This window comes from Bufo bufo, chromosome 3 (genome assembly GCF_905171765.1).
Source record: "Bufo bufo chromosome 3, aBufBuf1.1, whole genome shotgun sequence".
NCBI classification, from domain to species: Eukaryota; Metazoa; Chordata; class Amphibia; order Anura; family Bufonidae; genus Bufo; species Bufo bufo.
In genome coordinates this window covers 482,611,015-482,631,478 of record NC_053391.1, presented here as the reverse complement: position 1 = coordinate 482,631,478, position 20,464 = coordinate 482,611,015, and the positions used below count along the sequence as shown (strand labels likewise).

At 39.6% G+C, this 20,464-nt stretch overlaps 1 protein-coding gene across 1 annotated transcript in view; it reads left to right on the top strand.

Annotated features, from left to right (window-relative positions):
• Window positions 1–20,464, top strand: part of NALCN (sodium leak channel, non-selective) — a 1,068,865-nt gene that overhangs the window by 417,854 nt on the left and 630,547 nt on the right. The window lies entirely within an intron of this gene.

Below are 20,464 nucleotides of genomic sequence, written 5' to 3'. Positions count from 1 at the left end.
GACATTTTGATATTCTCTCCTGATTTCGAATCTCATGTGTCCCATGTCAAACAAGTATTAGAGGTGTTGAGGGAGAACCAGCTATCTGCTAAGCAAGAGAAATGTGTCTTTGGTGTACAGGAGATACTGTTTCTAGGGCATGTTTTGACTCCTCACGCCTTTAAGATGGATCCTGGTAAGGTTTTAGCAATTAAGGAATGGGTAAGGCCTTCATCCTTAAAGGCTTTACAACGGTTTTTGGGTTTCGCTAATTACTACCGTAAATTTATCATGAATTTTTCTGTAATTGCTAAGCCATTGACCGACCTTACTAAGAAAGGGGCGGATTTGGAGAATTGGTCTACCAAGGCCATTTCTTCATTTGAAACATTAAAAAAGGCATTTAGTAGCGCTCCCATTCTGATCCAGCCTGATCAGGAGAGACCCTTTATTGTGGAGGTGGATGCGTCCGAGGACGGCGCAGGAGCAGTCCTTTCACAAGGTCCTGCTAGCCTCACTAATCTGAGACCGTGTGCCTTCTTCTCTAGAAAATTCTCTCCCACGGAGAGAAACTACGACATAGGGAATAGGGAGCTGTTGGCCATTAAATGGGCATTTGAGGAGTGGAGACATTTTTTGGAGGGGGCAAGGCATCGAGTAACTGTTGTCACTGACCATAAAAACCTAATGTTTCTCGAGTCCGCTAAGAGGTTGAATCCCCGTCAAGCCCGATGGGCTCTGTTTTTTACCCGTTTTGATTTCTCCATTACGTTCAGGCCGGGAAGTAAAAATGTGAAGGCAGACGCATTATCTCGGAGCTTCCATGCTTTTCAACCCACTGAGACGCCGCCTGAATCCATCCTACCAGCAAACATCTTCTTAGCGGCTCTAACCCAGGATATCTCGGCTTGCATTAAGGCTGAACAACATCTGGCACCGGCATCCACCCCAACAGATAAGTTGTTTGTTCCCGTACAATTTCGTCTCCAGCTGTTGGGTGAGTGTCACGATTCTGCCTTTTGTGGACATCCGGGTATTGAGGGCACTAAGGATCTGGTTTCTAGATCTTATTGGTGGCCCACTCTGACCAGGGATGTCAAGTCCTACGTGTCAGCCTGTGAGGTTTGTGACAAGTCTAAGACACCTAGGACTCGCCCTGCTGGTAACCTACGACCCCTACCCATTCCCAGTAAACCCTGGTCCCATATCTCGATGGACTTTATAACTGACCTACCTGGCGGAGGGTAAGACTGTGGTTTGGGTAGTGGTCGATAGGTTTAGCAAGATGGTTCATTTCATTCCCCTGTCTAAACTTCCGAATGCTAAGACCCTGGCGTCTATTTTTGTGAGAGAGATTGTTCGTTTACATGGCATCCCGGAAAATATTGTTTCGGACAGGGGTGTGCAGTTTGTGTCCAAATTCTGGAGGGCCTTCTGTCAAAGATGTAAAATTTCGTTGTCTTTTTCTTCCGCCTACCATCCTGAGAGTAATGGGCAGACTGAACGCCTTAATCAGTCTGTGGAACAATTCCTGAGGTTGTATGTTGCTGATGACCAGCAATTATGGGTCAAATTCCTTCCGTTGGCTGAATTTGCTCTGAATAACCGTGTCAATTCTTCTGCTGGGGTCTCCCCTTTCTTTTGTAACCATGGTTTTCATCCCCGTTTTCATCCTGGGTCGTCCGTCTCCTCCTCTAACCCTGAAGCTGATAAACTCTCCTCCGAACTGTGCACAGTTTGGGCCCGGGTTCAATCGAACCTAGAAAAGGCTCAAAGTTCTCAAAAACTCAAGGCCGATAGGAGATGTTCAAGGGGGGTGAACTTTCAGGTTGGGGATAAAGTATGGTTGTCCTCCAAGAATCTATCTCTCAAGGTAGCTTCTAGAAAATTTGCTCCTCGTTTTATTGGTCCATATAAGATCACGGAGGTGATTAACCCGGTATCATTTAGGTTGGAGCTGCCCGAGTCATTCCACATTCATAATGTGTTCCATAAGTCTCTACTTAAAAAATATTTTGAACCGGTAGTACCATCGAAAGCCTCGCCTCCGCCGGTTCTTGTTAATGATGCTGTCGAGTATGTCGTGTCTAAAATAGTGGATGTCAGGAAGGTGCGTAACTCCTTGCAGTATCTGATTCACTGGAAGGGGTATGGACCTGAAGAGAGATCTTGGGTACCTGCCAGGGAGGTTCATGCTCCTAGACTGGTTCGTAAATTTCATTTAGAACACCCTGAAAAGCCATCGCCTGAAGTCTTGGGTCCGGTGGCCCCTCATAAAAGGGGGGGTACTGTCACGGGGTTCCGAAGGTGCACTCGGTCCCCCATTGCCCGCAGAACTGTTGCTTAGCTTTTGGAATGAGGTTCTGTGTTTGATCTCATTCCCAGGGTGGCTTTACTAGCTGGGTGGCTCCCTGCTCCTAGTCTGCCTTGAGCGCCGAGCTGATCACTCGGTGCTCGACTGGTTGGTCTGTCGGTCATGTGACGCTGGCCACGTCACATGACCCTCACTCCCCACTATAAATACAGGCAGCCTGCTGGCTACAGGTTGCCTGTTAATTTCTAGGTTCCTGGCTATTTGTTGGACTACTGAATATTTACCTGATCCTGTTCCCTGACGATCCTCTGCCTGCTCCTCCTGTACTGCGCATACATCCTGGTATTGTGACCTCGGCTCCCACCTGACTACTCTCTTAGGACTCCTCTTGTACTTCGCTACTCTGCTGGTATTTGACCCCGGCTTCTCCTGACCATTCTTTGCTTTATCCATTGTACTGCGTAGCTCTCTTGGTTCTGACCCGGTCCGTTCATGTTCCGTATTTTGTCTTGTCTGTCTTCCCTGCACATATCCTAAGTTAGGGACTGCCGTCCAGTTGTCCCCTGTCATCAGGACTCGTGGGGCAAGTAGGCAGGGCCAGGGGTGAGGGTGGAGCGCAGTGGTCACTACCCTTCCCCCTGTGTGTGTGTGGACGTGACCGTTACATATGGGTGTTCCTAAAAAAGCCGAGCTGGCCCTCGGCTATTTTCGGCACTCCCATAGAAGTGAATGGAGGGTGGCTGCACTTGCACAGTGCACCCTTGTTCACTTTGCGGGCCCCATTCTAGAAAAGGGAACAGGTCCCAAAGGTGGGACTAGCACCTATCTGTCATTGGTGTATATCCTAGCGATATGGCACCAATGTGTGAGATCGGCCAACCCCTTTAAGTAAGGTTCAAGGAGGCATAAGCTGAAGGAGCCCTTATTAAAAGTTACATCCAGTTTGTTAATTCAAGTTTTTTAATACTTTATTCATTGAGCAAAATGTAGATAACAGTAGATATTTCTGTTCTAACAATGTAAATAAATCCTGTACAAGAATAATAAAACTGAAGATAATTGAAACAGAAGACATTGTGTAATGCAGTCTTTGAATAAGAATAAATTAGTCTGTGAATAGAAAGCTGTTATATATTGAGCAGCTATACATTTTGCATGAAAAATATCATTTGCTTTTCTGTTTTCTTATTGTGTTCTAATACCTGTGACTACAGATATGTTTTCTGCTCATTTTCCTCCCTTTTTAAGCCACACAGTGGTTTTATAATCTTTAAATTATATGATCTACTTGTTTTCAGGGCAGTACATCAAGCTTTGCTAATCGTTGTAGATAACTTTTTTCAAACTCTTCTTTCTTTCTTTCTTTCTTTCTTTCTTTCTTTCTTTCTTTCTTTCTTTCTTTCTTTCTTTCTTTCTTTCTGTTGATTCAAGGAGAACAGTTTGTAAGTAACTGAGACAGGAACAAATGAATATGTTTCATCTTCCCTATTCACCAGTGAAGGCACTGTTTGTACCAAACGATTGGGAGTAGTGATGATTTGCTCACCATTTCATTGAATTGACTGCTCAATTACCTGCATTTTAAAAGTGTTTGTACTGCCCAAAAGCCATTTTCCACACTAAATAACCAATGGTTTAATAATCTTTTTTGGTACCACAATGTACCTTTTACTTGAACCCCTAAGTGACCAGCCTGTTTTGGGTCTTAGTGACCAAGCAATTATTTTTTTTCTTAATTGTTTCATTATTACATTCCAAAAGCTATAACTTATTTACTTTTCCATCGATGTAGCCACATGAGGGCTTGTTTTTTGAAGAATAACATGTTGTTTTTAATGGCACCATTTTGAGGTACACGTGACTTATTGATTAAGTTTTAATTCTTTCTGGGGGATGGAAAAAAAACACATCAATTCCGCCATTGAGTTTTTATGTTGTATATTTTGTGATATTCACTTAACCCCTTAAAGACCCTCCCGGTAATTGTACTGTGCTGGTGGACGTGACTTAACGACCAGCGCCGTACATGCCACCGATGCAGCATATTAACCACTTGTATGCCACTTGTCAAAGCTGACCACGGTATGCAGAGGGTTCGCTGAGGGTACGGGTGCCCCCCACTTTCCCATCTAGTCCCGAGCTGCAGTGTCGGGGACCAGATGGCAGAGAAGGCAAGCCTGATGCCTTTCATAGGCATCGGGGCTTGCCTTCTTATGGAAGCCTGTGAGATCCAGCCCTTAGGCTGGGTCTCACAGGCAGGCTGTCAGCATAAAAGCTGACAGACAATTCATTATGATACATGTTGTATTGTAATGCATTGAAGAGGGGATAAGACCCAGGAAGTTGAAGTACCAGAGTGGTACAAAAATAAAAAAATTAAGTTTCAAGTAAAAAAAAAAAAATTATTTATCCGTAACGACAAAAATATCACATGAAACACCCCCCTGAATGCCGCAGAAAAAATAAAATAAAAACTGATAAAACAATCTTTTTTTTTGTCACCTTACATCACAAAAAGTGTAATACCAAGCGATCATAAAGTCATACGCACCCCAAAAAAATTTTTGGTTTAAAAAATGCTTTTGTGAAAAAAATAAAAAAGCATACATATTAGGTATTGCAGTGTCCGTAACAACCAGGTCTATTAAAATATCACATGACCTAACCCTTAAGGTGAACACCGTAAAAAAATAAAAACGTTGTTAAAAAAGCCATTTTTTTTCACCTTGCATCACAAAAAAGTGTAATACCAAGCGATCAAAAAGTCATATGCACCCTAAAATAGTACCAATCAAACTGTCATCTCATACCGAAAAAAATTAGCCCCTACATAAGACAGTCGCCCAAAAGAAAAAAAACTATGGCTTTCAGAATATGCAGACACTAAAACATCTTTTTTTTTCAAAAATGATTTATTATGTAAAACTGAAATAAAACAACAACAAAAAGTAGTCATATTTGGTATTGCCGCGTCCATAACAACCTGCTGTATAAAAAGAGCACATGATCTAACCTGTCAGATGAACATTGTACAAAACAAAAAATAAAAACAGTACCAAAACAGCTATTTTTTGTCACCTTGCCTCACAAAAAGTGTATTTCAGCAACCAATATAAGAGCAGCCAAAAATCATATGTACCCTAAAATAGTACCAACAAAACTGCTGCCTTATCCCGTAGTTTCCAAAATGGAGTCTTCAAATGCGACATGGCAATTTAAAATTATCCCAGTGAAATCTGCCTTCCAAAAACCATATGGCGTTCCTCTCCTTCTGCGCCCTGCCGTGTGCCCATATAACGGTTTATGATCACAAATGGGGTGTTTCTGTAAACTACAGAATCAGGGTAATAAATATTGAGTTTTGTTTGGCTGTTAACACTTGCTTTGTTAGCAAGAAAAAAATGGATTAAAATGGAAAATCTGCCAAAAAGTGAAATTCTGAAATTTCATCTACATTTTTCTTTAATTCTTGTGAAACACCTAAAGGGTTAACAAAGTTTGCAAAATCAGTTTTGAATACCTTGAGGGATGTAGTTTCCAAAATGGGGTTACTTTTTTGGAGTTTCTACTCTAGGTGTGTATCAGGGGGTCTTTCAATGTGATATGGCAACTTAAAATTATCCTAGTGAAATCTGCTCTCCAAAAACCATATGGCATTCCTTTCCTTCTGCGCCCTGCAGTGTGCCCATACAGCAATTTACGACCACATGTGGGGTGTTTCTGTAAACTACAGAACCAGGGTAATAAATATTGAGTTTTGTTTGGCTGTTAACCCTTGCTTTGTTACTGGAAAAAATGTATTAAAATGGAAAATCTGCCAAAAAAGTGAAATTCTATAATTTCATCTACATTTTCCTTTCATTTTTGTGGAACACCTAAAGGGTTAACAAAGTCTGTAAATCAGTTTTGAATACTTTGAGGGGTGTAGTTTCTTAAATGCCATTTATTGGTGGTTTCTATTATGTAAGCCTCACACCTGAACATCCTTAAAAATTGGGGTTTGGAAATTTTCTTAAATATTTTAAGATTTGCTTTAAACTTCTAAGCCTTCTAACGTGCCAAAAAAAGGAAATATCATTTACATTTAATCCAAACATGAAGTAGACATATGGGGAATGTAAAGTAATAACTATTTTAGGAGGTATCACTATCTGTTTTAAAAGCAAAGATTGAAATTTAAAATTGCATTTTTTTAAAAGAAATTGGTAAATTTAGTATTTTTTTATAAATAAAAATTTAATATTTTGACTCAAATTTACCACTGTCATGAAGTACAATATGTGACGAGAAAATAGTCTCAGAATGGCTTGAGTAAGTAAAAGCGTTTTAAAGTTATCGCCACATAAAGTGACACGTCTCAGATTTGCAAAAAATTGCCTGGTCCTTAAGGTTAAAAATGACAGGGTCCTGAAGGGGTTAATTAACAAAATAAGGGCATTATTAATATGATAACTTTATTCTCTGGGTCAATATGATTACAGTGATACCAAATGTTTACATTTTACTTCTTTTGCACAACAACAAAAAAAAAATTCAAAAAAAAAAAGTTTTTGCTTCCATTTTCCTCCATCTGTAGCTGGTTGAGGTCTTGGTTTTTGCAGGACAACTTGTAGTTTTCATTGATATCTTTTTGGGGTACATTTTTGGGTGATAAATAAGCAAAAAAGAGCAGTTCTGCATTTTCGGTAGTTATTTTTTATATCGTTCCACATGCAAGATAAATTCTTTGATAATTGTGTAGTGCAGATCGTTACAAATTTTCGTTGAAAAGCATTTATTTTCCATGGAAAAGGATGTATTTTTAAACTTAAAGATTTTTTTGTTATCTAAAACTTTATTCCACTTTTATTTTTACCATTTCTTAGTCTTACAAGGGAGGAGACTTTGACATGTAATCCTCTGATTGCTTCTATAATACATTGTACTTATGGATAAAATTCTGTTATATTCTGTTATAACGGAATCTATAACGGGCTTCCTCACACCCCGAACCTGTAAAGTCCAGATATTCTACAGTAGCCCTGTGGGAATGAGAGTTATACTGCAGCAATCAGCTTTTCCAATGCACAGTGGACTGAGCTGTATAGTTCTGGGGATGGCTTTTAGTGCCAGAGGTACTGAAGAGCAGCTGATCGATGTCTGTGCAAGGTGTCAGACCCCCACCAATCAGATAGCAATAGTCTATACCTGAAGAAGAACTCCCGCAAAAAGTTTTATTCTCTGGCCTGCTACAAAAGGTATATGATGTTGTCAGTATGGGGTCTGCGTCTCCACCGCAGGGTGGCAGATCGCTGACTGCACATCGCAGCACTATGGGTCCCAGTACTGGCTTACCTTGTAGGAGACGCAGGCGCCCGCCAGCATACCGCCGCATCCGTCCTCACTGCCAGGTGTCATCTGATGCGCTATAGCACGCGCACGCACCTCTCCCTTTCTTATAGGAGTAGGCAGCTGGTTCCTGATTACCATCCCCACCCGGAGGCGGGACAATTTGTATTTAAGGCAGCTTCACTCATCATGAAGTGCCCAAGCGTGGTTGTTGTACCTCTTGACTCCCGCTGAAGCGTCCCACTGTGTCTGTTTATTGGATTTCCTGGATTCTGACCTCTGCTTCGTTTGACTACGCATCTGCCTGCATTCTGTTTATTGGATCACCTGGTTTATAGACCTCTGCACTGCCAGACTATGTGTCTGCCCATCTCCTCCTGTAAGTCTGCCTGGATCCAGACCCTGCACTGCCTGACAACGAGACCGCTTATATCTGCACGCTATATTGCTCTGAACTTTGTGTTGCCTGTATCTATCAAGTGACTTTTGAATACTGTCTGCCAGTAAAGACCATCTGTTCCTTTATTCTGCCTTTGTTGGACTCTGTTCACACTACTGCAGGTAGCTGCATTCAAGGTAACAGGTGCAGACACCAGGGTCCTGACTCTGAGAGTCAGCAGTCAGCAATATTGGACTAATTCCCAGTCCTCTATCAGCTGACACAGAGGATCCACATCCTCTGGTCGTAACAGATGTAATCTGTAGTGAATGTAATCTCCCCATCAGTGACTGTGTTTTTGAGCTATCCCCTCCCTTATTTTTAGCCATGCCATGTTACCAACTCTCTGATCTCCATCTGACACAGGACAGGAAGTCAGTTACTTCTCTATTCATAACTATGAGACTGACATTGAGCCTCCCATAGAAATACACAGAGAAACTTAGTACCTGTCCACACATAAGATGCTGTGCAGGGGCATAGCTATAGGGTAAGCAGGGGAAGCGGCTGCTTTGGGGCCCTGACCCAGAAGGGGCCCATCCAGGAGGAGGAGGACTAAAAGATTTTGTCAGGGCCCCCTCAACAGTATTACACAATGAAATCATATACAGAGACAGTATAGACAGTGTAGAAAATGGATGGAATAGCTGCCGGGCCTGGTCGGAGAGAGTGATCTTTACTAGCCACAGGAATGGGGGCGGCATGAAAGGAAGGGGTTGCGAAAAAATTACTGGGGGAGGGGGGCCCCATTCAAAAATTAGCTTTTGGGCCCAGTCATTTCTAGCTACACCACTGAAGCTGTGTTATTTGGAAAGTCTGATTGTTGGTCACATGACACAGCTGAGAAGCAGAAGGGAGGGTATAACTCACACATACAGACACTGGTAAGAAGATTACATTCACTACAGATTACATCATGTACCTTTCTAGCAGGTCAGAGAATAAAAAAAAATTTTTTGCATCCTAGTGACTTAACTAATTTTAAAGATCAGTAAAGCTTTATTCACACGTCCGTGTTTTGGTCATTGATTTCCATCAGTTATTGTGAGCCAAAATCAGGATTGGAGCCTCCACAGACATAAGGTATAAGGGAAAGGTCTGCACCTGCTTTGTGTTTGGAGCCGCACCTGGTTTTGGCTCAAAATCACTGATAGAAATCACTGACTAAACACTGACTGTGTGAATAAAACATAACATTTTTTTCTAACTATTATAATACCAAATTTATATAGTTTTTATTATCTACTTCCACAATAAAAACACCTTTATTTTTTTACAAAATATAATTTTAGGGCTGTCTTTACTGTTTTCTGTAACCTGTCTCCTCCTCCTCTATTTTTTACCTAATTTTTTCCTGAATATGTGCCTGTATTTAAAATGTTCAGAAAACACAGGTTTACATCATTAGAGTGAGACCACATGGTGTGGCTGAACATACATGGCTAAGCCACAGCCACATGTGGTTGCCAGTGGCTACACCATGTGGTCTCACCCTCAAAATAATGAAGGACTTATCCATTATGATTCTGTATTACCTATTCACAGATCAATTTATTGAATAGGGTCTGTAATTACATTGCAATATGCTACAACCCTGCAAACCTACTAAAGTGAAAGAAATGGGTCTGCAATAGCAATTTATCTGACTCATTTTGCTTATTTTTTATTTCTTTTTTTAAACCGATAACTATACATGTACAGTGCTTGGTGGTGGGCTTTAATCTGTAGTGCTGCACATAATAATCTTTATATAACGCTGACATGTTCCTCAGCACTTTACAGTCAGAGGGTTCATGTGCAAACAATATCGAACATTACACTGCAACAAACAAGTCAATGATTGTTATTATTATTATTTATTAAAGCGCCATTCATTCCATGGCGCTGTACATGTGATAAGGGGTGCTCATACATAAGACAGACAGTTGCACTAAGCATGAACAAGACTAGTTACAAACTGATACAGAAAGAGAGAGGGCCCTGCCCACGAGGGCTTACAATCTACAAGGTATGGGAGGAGGACACAGTAGGTGGGGGTAAATATGGTCATAGCGATATAGCAGCAGGGTCACTGTAGGTTGTAGGCTGGTCTGAAGAGGTGGGTTTTCAGGTGTCTTTTGAAGGTTTCCACTTAAGAAATTATTATATAATATAATAATAATTAAAACAAGAGGAATGAGGGCCCTGGTTGCAAGAGTTTACAATCTACAGCATGGGATTAAAGCCCCTGCTCCTACACTCTAACAGGAGAAGGACGGCTCCCCAGATGGGGACACTGAGGAGAAGACAGAATCAGTTTATTAGTGATTAGAGGAAGCAGCTGTGTGATTGCTGGATATTTAGGGCAGAACAGAACTGCTGGGTCTTAGCAGACCCTGATCAGCTCTGCATGTGTACTATGCCCCCACGGGGAGCTGTTTGACACTGAAACTGGGCCTCTTTAGATGCCCAGGTTATAGTGGAAAAGTGGAAAGTGTGTCCCTCAGATGTCTTTTAATTACCTCTTGGAGTACATATTATAAGCCAAAAATATATTAAAAAATTAAGTAACATATAATAATATGCAAATAAAAGACCAACCGAAACCATTACCATAGACCCCCAATGCATGCAAAACTATATGTATTATATATCTACAGATGTGTCATCGCTACCGCTCCCTTATTTCGCAATTTGTTACTAACTAAACGCGATTTTATCTCCTCCAGTCTATCAATACACACCAATGCCAGTAGATGGCGGTGTTGAGTTAAAGTTAATATCGCTATCCGGCTCCTGATACAGCCCGTAGTCATCCCGACACTATACATTCCGAATCCACAAATTAGCGAGACGCTGGAGAATGTAAATTAGTTTGTGGAAACATCTTTTGTTTCCCTGCACGTCTGTACCAAAGAGTTAGGAAAGCACGCAGCCCTTCTGAGAATTCAATGACAAAATCGGCTCTGCTACATCAGTCCAGGTCTGTGTCTATACCATACTGGCACACTCCAAACCAAGTATGATATTAATAAGCGCAACACAAGTGTAAAAAATAACAAAGAATACCATTTTATACTGTATACCTAAATATAAAAGACATTGTATAGATCGCATGCAATTGTAACAAATCCTCATCTGTGAGAAGTATTTGGTCACTCTGAAAACCCCTAGAGACTGAATACTTCCTCTTATTATATTACAAGCAATATTATTATTAGATATCATTATCATATTATTTCTATTATACAGTATTTTATTATATTATCAATATTACAATTATTAGAAATTATCATCCATATTATTACTAATACAAATAATTAGCATAGTATTGATATTTATATATATTATCACATTATCTATATTATACTAAATACTAATTATTATATGATCATTTCTAAAACATACTGTAGGTATTTAAAAAGGTTGCCTTATGGAGTATAAATAATGTAAAAAAATTATAATAATAATTAATAATAATACTATACAGGAAATAATTACTTTGTATCTATAAACGGTTTTGTCAGGGATGGATTACTGCCCTCCTGGTGTTATTGGTGGCTTCCATTAACCCTTGTGAACCCAGCACTTGAGCAGAGAATGGCCCCTGGCAGGAGATCAGCGGGGGGCACTGGACTCATTGTGCTCTGCACACACAGAATGATAGTCCCCAGCCCTAGCTAGCACTATGGAAAGACAGACATTTCAACTCAAGTACTGTAGGCAACTCAACTACTTGAAAGAACAATGTACAGTATACTGTATACTGGACTAACATGATATATAACAATATAATATTATATATATATATATATATATATATATATATATATATATATATATTATAATAGAAATAATATGATAATGATTATATCTAATAATAATAATAATATTGCTAGTAATATAATGGAAACCTAATATGAATTATGATGTTAACACTGACACCATTAAAATTATATTATATTTTATATATTTATATTGTAAATAAATTTACATATAGTATAATTAGTGTAATATTGTATAATTATTTTTTAATACAGAGGTTATCTATCTTTCTATCTATCTATATCTATATATGTCCATTATACTGTACAATACACTATATCTAAATCACCATATCTCATATGGAATAAATAATTATACAATATTACACTAATTATACTATATGTAAATTTATATAGAATATAAATACTGTATTAACATTCAGCCACTATAGGAACATAGCTAATAAATACACTCTGTATCCACTACTTCAGAGAAAAACAAATAATAAATAAAAATAAATATGGAAAACTGCATCAAGATACAAAACAATATACACTTAAAGGATAAAAAAAACTGATGAATGCAATAATATTGATTGTGTATCTGACATACTTGAAGCAAACTATCTTATTACTTGAAATTGGGACATTCTCTAATAACTTTCTTATCCCCTAAACACTGAAGGTATTTAGATGCAAATCGCGATTCATATGCTAATGCCGCCCTTCATTAAGGTTGCACGTACATACAAAAGGATCGACTAATGGTGCACATTGCAGTATTATACCTCAGTATCGCTGACTACACTGCCTGCGCCTGACTCTGGTGAACAGCTGATATGTGTGTAGGGCTCGCAAAGCTGGCCACGCACAGATAGACTGCTAGGCTGATCGAATATAGTAAAATACCCATATCCCTGCCAGACTAAATTGTGGCACAGTACGATAATGCAATATATCTATCCTCACTAACTATTTACATCAACCTATAAAAAATAAATAAATAAGCCTCAAAAAGTACGTTGCTTGGTGGTGTCGCAGGTCCCGACGGTGAAGTGGGTACAGTTCACACAGGTGAAAGCGTTTCTTTTGATTGGACCGCGCTACCTCGGAAATCACAGAGAATCCACAATCGAAGCCAGCAAGATAATCACAAGCATGGGGAAGCAAACAGGCCAGTCAAAACCTCTCCTCCTCTCCTTTCCAGGCTTCTATGGAACACCAAAATTGCATCCAATAGTGAAGTACCGTCATGCAAATTGGAGTAAAAACGGTTTTATTATACTCACAATGCACAAGTATATACAGGCAGTATACAATGGATCAATCACCCGACCCGGGTTTCGCTCGGTTGAGCTTCGTCAGGGGTATTCATCCCACCCACTCCAGGGCGGTCTTATAACGGGTCAGGTTGGTTTGCACCCGCCTACCCACACACATATGATCCAATCAATTGTAAATTTAAACATCAAGTCATGCACATACATGTCCAATAAAACAATATAAAATACATAAAATACAAATACATAAAATACATAAAACAAGGACATTTCAAAATAGATCTATCATATATCAGTATATAACCTCTTGTGGCGATCTATGACTACTCCTATACTGTCAGTTTCGTTCATACTACTCCCTCTTTACTCTACTCTAAGTCTCCTAACCAATCGCAGACCACATTATCCTTCGCCCTCCCTCCTCCATTCATAAAGATGGCAACACCCCCATATCACATGATATCTCTTGGCCAATCACAGATCAGATACGCCTAGGCCCGCCCTACTTCATTCATAAAAACAGCAACTTCCCCATATCACATGGTGCTGTCCAGCCAATTCAATTCTACAACCTCGGAAGGTCCTTACTCGATACAACACCACACTCACAGGTCCTAGATCAACCGAGAACACTTCATTGCTTCAGGTAAGACAAGGTTTTAAGTCAAATTCAGCATTAAGGCCTTTTGGTTGTAACGTTCCCATTTTGTATATCCATTCCACCTCACGTTTGTTAATCTGTTTTACTCCATCCCCTCCACGCCAGTGGGGCTTGACTTGTTCCAACCCCACAAAGAACAAACAACTTGGATTTTTTTGGTGCACCAATTTAACCACTTCCCATCTGGGCCATTTGCCCCCTTCCTGACCAGGCCAAATTTTGCAAAACTGACATATCTCACTTTATGTGGTAATAACTTTGGAACGCCTTTATTTATCCAAGTCATTCAGAGATTGTTTTCTCGTGACACATTGTACTTCATGATAATCATAAATTTGAGTCAAAATATTTCACCTTTATTTATGAAAAAATCCCAAATTTACCCAAAAATTTGAAAAATTCGCAATTTTCTAAATTTCAATTTCTCTGCTTTTAAAACAGAAAGTGATACCTCATAAAATATTTATTATTTAACATTCCCCATATGTCTACTTTATGTTGGCATCATTTTGGAAATGTCATTTTATTTTTTTAGGACGTTAGAAGGCTTAGAAGTTTAGAAGCAATTCTTCAAATTTATAAGAAAATTGCCAAAACCCACTTTATAAGGACCAGTTCAGGTCTGAAGTCACTTTGTGGGGCCTACATAGTAGATACCCCCATAAATGACCCCATTGTAGAAACTACACCCCTCAAGGTATTCAAAACCGATTTTACAAACTTTGTTAACCCTTTAGGCGTTCCACAAGAATTAAAGGAAAATGGAGATCAAATTTTTAAATTTCACTTTTTTGGCAGATTTTCCATTTTAATCAATTTTTTTCTTTAACACATCGATGGTTAACAGCCAAACAAAACTCAATATTTATTACCCAGATTCTGCGGTTTACAGAAACACCCCACATGTGGTCATAAACTGCTGTATGGGCACACGGCAGGGCGCAGAAGAAAAGGAACTCCACATGGTTTTTAGATGCCATGTCCCATTTGAAGCCCCCTGATGCACCCTTACAGTAGAAACTCCCAAGAAGTGACCCCATTTTGGAAACTAGGGGATAAGGTGCCAGTTTTATTAGTACTATTTTTGGGTACATATGATTTTTTGATCATTCATTATAACACTTTATGGGGCAAGGTGACCAAAAAATTGGTTGTTTTAGCACAGTTTCTATTTATTTATTTTTACAGCGTTCACCTGAGGGGTTCAGTCAAGTGACATTTTTATAGAGCAGATCGTTACGGACGTGGCGATACCTAATATGTATACTTTTTCTCATTTATTAAAGTTTTACACAATAATAGCATTTTTGAAACAAAAAAATTATGTTTTAATGTCTCCATGTTCTGAGAGCTATAGTTTTTTTATTTTTTGAGAGATTTTCTTATGTAGGGGCTCATTTTTTGCGGGATGAGGTGACGGTTTTATTGGTACTATTTTGTGGGACATACGCGTTTTTGATCACTTGGTGTTGCACCTTTTGTGATGCAAGGTGACAAAAATTGCTTGTTTTGACACAGTTTTTTATTGTTTTTTTTTACGGTGTTCACCCGAGGGGTTAGGTCATGTGATATTTTTATAGAGCTGGTTTTTACGGACGCGGCAATACCTAATATGTATACTTTTTTTTATTTGTTTCACTTTAACACAATAATAGCATTTTTGAAACCAAAAAAATGATGTTTTAGTGTCTCCATGTTCTGAGAGCTATAGTTTTTTTTATTTTTTGAGAGATTTTCTTATGTAGGGGCTCATTTTTTGCGGGATGAGGTGACGGTTTTATTGGTACTATTTTGTGGGACATACGCGTTTTTGATCACTTGGTGTTGCACTTTTTGTGATGCAAGGTGACAAAAATTGCTTGTTTTGACACAGTTTTTTTTTTTTTTTTTTTTACGGTGTTCATCCGAGGGGTTAGGTCATGTGATATTTTTATAGAGCTGGTTTTTACGGACGCGGCAATACCTAATATGTATACTTTTTTTTATTTTTTCTATTTTTCTATTTTTTTTTTTTCATTCCTTACTTGGGGACTTTTTTTTTTTTACATGTGAAACTTTTTTATTTTTTTTATTTTCAACCTTTTATTTTTATTTTTTTTATTTTACACTTTTCGTCCCCCATAAGGTCATACAAGACCTCTGGGGGACATTTACTTCACTTTTTTTTTTTTTTTCACAGTTGATTTCTCCTGTAACTGGGGCTGACATAGTAGCCCCAGTTACAGGACAAATGCACCCCTATAGAGGCTGTACAGCAGCAATCCTGCGCTGTACAGCCTCACAGCAGGGCTGATCGAGGTCTCTGAGAGACCTCACACAGCTCCTGCACACTCCGGTCACGGCGGTCACATGACCGCCGGGCCGGAACAGGAAGCGCACAGCGCTTCCTTCTCTGAAGACACAGCGCTCGGTGAGCGCTGTGTCTGCAGCGATCTAGAAGGCAGGGACACCTGGGCACTGTCCCTGCCTTGTCTTAGGGTTGCCCTGCTGTCACTGACAGCGGGCAACCCGATCAGCAGCTGCACGATTAGCGTGCAGCTGCTATTTCTGAAAGGACGTTTTAGAACGTGCTTTCATAAATAGACGTCCACCCATAGGACGTTTATATCCTATGGGCGGACGTGAAGCGGTTAAAGTGCATCGAAACACTATGGGTTTCCAACCCCTTCTTGATGTTCCTCACATGCTCCTGGATTCTTATTTTGAGCTTCCTAAGTGTACGTCCCACATATTGGAGTCCACATGGGCACTCCAACATGTAAACCACCCCTGCACTCTCACAAGTAATTTGCCCCTTAACTTTTATATCCACACTTTTTCCATTAGAGTGCACAGATAGAGTATGCATTTTTTTATCTTCCCTTTTCCGATTTTTACATGGCAAGCAAAACCCACACCAGCTAAACTTATTCCCTTTTGTTGTCTTCTCTTAATGGTTAGAACTATGTACTAACTTAGTACTCAAACATGGAGCCTTTTTGAAAATAACTACCGGTTTTTGTGGAATATCCTTCCCTAGCACAGGGTCATTTTTTAAAGTGGACCAATATTTTCTAATGGCATCCTTTATCAAACCAGCCTGTTATATTGAGTTAAAAAGGAAAAACGAAAATCTTTCTCAGTCTCCACCTTTTTCTTCTTTCCTTCATCTTCTTCCTCTATCATCCTGCTACATTTGGCTAATTCATCTGCCTGATACCCTTTCTCCCTGAACCGTTCCTTAATGACCTCGCTTTGCGTTCTAAAATCCTCCACTTTGGTACAATTTCTAAAGACCCTCTTAATTTGTCCCTTAGGGATATTTTTCAGCCACGGTGTATAATGGCAGCTGGAGGTGTCTATGTAGCCATTAACATCAGTCTCTTTGAAGAACGTTTTACTTTTAAGCTGGTTGCCCTCAACAAAAAGTGTCAAATCCAAAAAATCAACGGAGGTATCGCTGACTGTACTAGTGAAGGATAAATTCCATTGATTGTCATTTAACCCCTCGATAAAATCTAGAAGGCCCTGTTTCTCCCCCTTCCACAGGACCAGACAATCATCGATAAATCTCCTCCATGTTATCAATTCTCCAGCTTCCATGGTCTTATTCAGCACGGGTGTAATAGTGGCACTTTCCCAGGACCCCATAAAAATATTAGCGAAACTGGGGGCGAATTTTGCCCCCATCGCTGTACCGGTCCGCTGCAGGTAATACTGCTCCTTGTACCAAAAATAATTATGACTCAAACAAAAATCAACACACTCCAAAATAAATAACCCCTGTTGTTGGGTCATCAGGGGATCATTATTCAGAGCGTGCTCGATCGCCTTGAGTCCCAGTTCTTTAGGGATCACTGTATATAATGAGGCCACATCAATAGTGGCCAACCACATATTGGCAGGACAATTGCCAAATTCTTTGACAAGCTGCAGGACACTGCCAGTGTCCTTTAAGAAGGACGGCATCAAAGGGACATATTTCTGGAGGAAAAAATCCACATATTCCCCCAGTCGGCTGGTCAGTGAATTTATGCCGGAAACAATCGGCCTGCCCGGCTGATTGGTCTTACTCTTGTGGATTTTAGGCAAAAAATATATAACAGGGGTAACTGGGTGTTTATTATTTAAATAATCCAATTCCTTTTTGTTGATGATCCCTTCTTTGAAGCCCCTGGTCAACAACAAATCAAGTTTAGCCTGAAACTCCAAAGAGGGATTTTTCTTGAGTATCTGGTATGTTCCCACATCTGCCAAAAGTCTAGACATTTCCCTCCCATACATATCCACATCCATAATAACAAACCCCCCCCCCCCCTTATCTGCCGGTTTTATCACTATTTTCTTATTATTCTCAAGTTGTTTCAAAGCAAGTCTCTGTTCTGGTGTTAGGTTCTGTCTCCTTGGTTTAGTGCCAATTCCCTCAATTTCCTTTAGGACTCCCCTTTTAAAGGCCTCTATGCATTCATTTTCTTTATTCTTCGGAAAAAATTGGGATTTCTCCTTAAGTTGACTATGTACAATGTTGCCTTCCTCCTCAAAATTCCTACATGGGGCCTGGTTAGTTAGACAATATTTGGCTATGTTAAGCTTGCGTACAAATCTATGCACATCTAAAAAGGCCTCAAATTTGTTGATCCCAGCAGTGGGGGCAAACTTCAGGCCTTTTCCCAGGACCTCTTTTTCAGATTGTGTTAAAGAATGTGAACTAAGGTTAAAGATACCCACTATATCCCCCTGCTTTTTTGGGGGGTTGGGCTTGTGTTTCTTTCCCCCTCGTTTTCCTCTGCATGGCCTCTTTTTTGTGGGGTGCCCTGTTTCCCTGTCACAGGCCTCTGAACGCCCCTCATTGCCTGATGGGGAAAATTCTGTTTATCTGTAGTGCAGCTATGCTCCGCAATTATTGGTTCCCTTTCTTCTATTTTATTTATCTGTGCAGTTGGTTGGGGAACTTTTTCCCAATTCTCATAATTCCTAAAATGTGGCGGGTTGGGGTAATTTCTTCTCCCATAATAGTTATTTCTTCGGGGAGGATAATAACCTCCTTGTTGCGGTGGATAATGGTTCCTATTGTGGTTAAAATTCTTATAATACTGTGGTCTATATTGCCCATATGGGGCTCCCCGATATTCTGGATCCTGATAGGTATTCACCCACGGTTGTGGTCTATAGGTGTTAAAACCATCTCTCTGATTATATCTATAGTCATCATCTCTACCTTTGTGTCCCTTATAATAATTATTATTACTTCCTGTTCCTTTTGTCTGCAAATTTCTTTGGTTACCCGTGCTATATTCCTGTGTCGGTAAACCCATATCTTTATCCTCTATTGAGGTTCTCTGTTCCTCCATTTTCACTTTCCACTTATAAATTCTATTGTTTTTATAATCATTACATGTTTTAAAAAACTTTTTCTGTTTTTTTGCAATCACATCTTTCTCTACTTTCATTATAGCATTCTTACTTTTCTCACATAGAAAGACATACTCTTCCTGATCCTTAAAAGGTTCCAGCTTAGGCTACTTTCACACTAGCGTTTTTCTTTTCCGGCGCTGAGTTCCGTCCTAGGGGCTCAAATCCGGAAAAGAAGTGATCAGTTTTATCCCCATGCATTCTGAATGGAGAGTCAGTCCTTCAGGATGCATCAGGATGTCTTCAGTTCAGTCTTTTTGACTGATCAGGCTTTTCAGAAAAACGTAGCATGCAGTATTTTTACCTCCGGCCAAAAAGCCTGAACACTTTGACTGAACGCCGGATCAGGCCTTTTTCCCATTGACTTGCATTAACGCCGGATCTGGCGCTGTGTGTTCAGTCAAAACGGATCCGGCTTTTGCATGTTAAGCCCGAAAAATGTGAAAAAAAAGTTAAAGTCCATAAATGGCGGATCCGTTTTTTCCAATGCATTTTTCATTGTGATCAAAATCCTGATCAGGATTCAAATGTAATCCGTTTTCACACGTTTTTCCGGATCCGGCGGGCAGTTTCGGTGTCGGAATTGAACGCCGGATTAAAACAACGCTAGTGTGAAAGTAGCCTTACTCTGCAGGGAATCTATATTATCCTTAATCATTTTCAATCTGTTTTTCCTCTTTGAAATAATAAAACGCATGGCTCTAAAGCCGCAATCAACCATCAACCTGTCTGCCACAGAAATATAAATATAACACCTGAATAGGTGTCTATAATTACTGAATAAGGGGACAGGATCCCTTGGTTGCCGCTGGTATTTACTAGCAGCTACTAGTTCAGTAGATATAAAACCCCGCTGCACACTAACAATTTTAAACATATTTTTTTCTATTACACTTATGTTTTAAGAATGATGAAATAAAGATATATATTTTAATATTCGATAGAGACCCCTAAAGGGATTTGGTTTGGTCTATTGACTGTGGTATACATTGTTTACTCTATGTGGTGTTACTTTACACCCTACCCCCCACTCTCAGTATGGCTACAATAGGATCTAAGGCCCTTTCACACAGGCGAGGAGGGGCTGGAGGGGTTAAAAATAGGGCTGGAGGGGTTAAAAATAAATAAAAAATAATAAACTACTGTACAATGGACTAACTGCACATTCATATATTTATGTATCGATCACAATTATGATTCAGTACATCGAGAATATTAGACTATATATTTGCATATACAGCTCTATAATATATCTGTATACACCGCTCCATTATGTCTTTAGATCTGTGATACAAGTGGATTAGATTTGGATAACACCTGGTGATACAT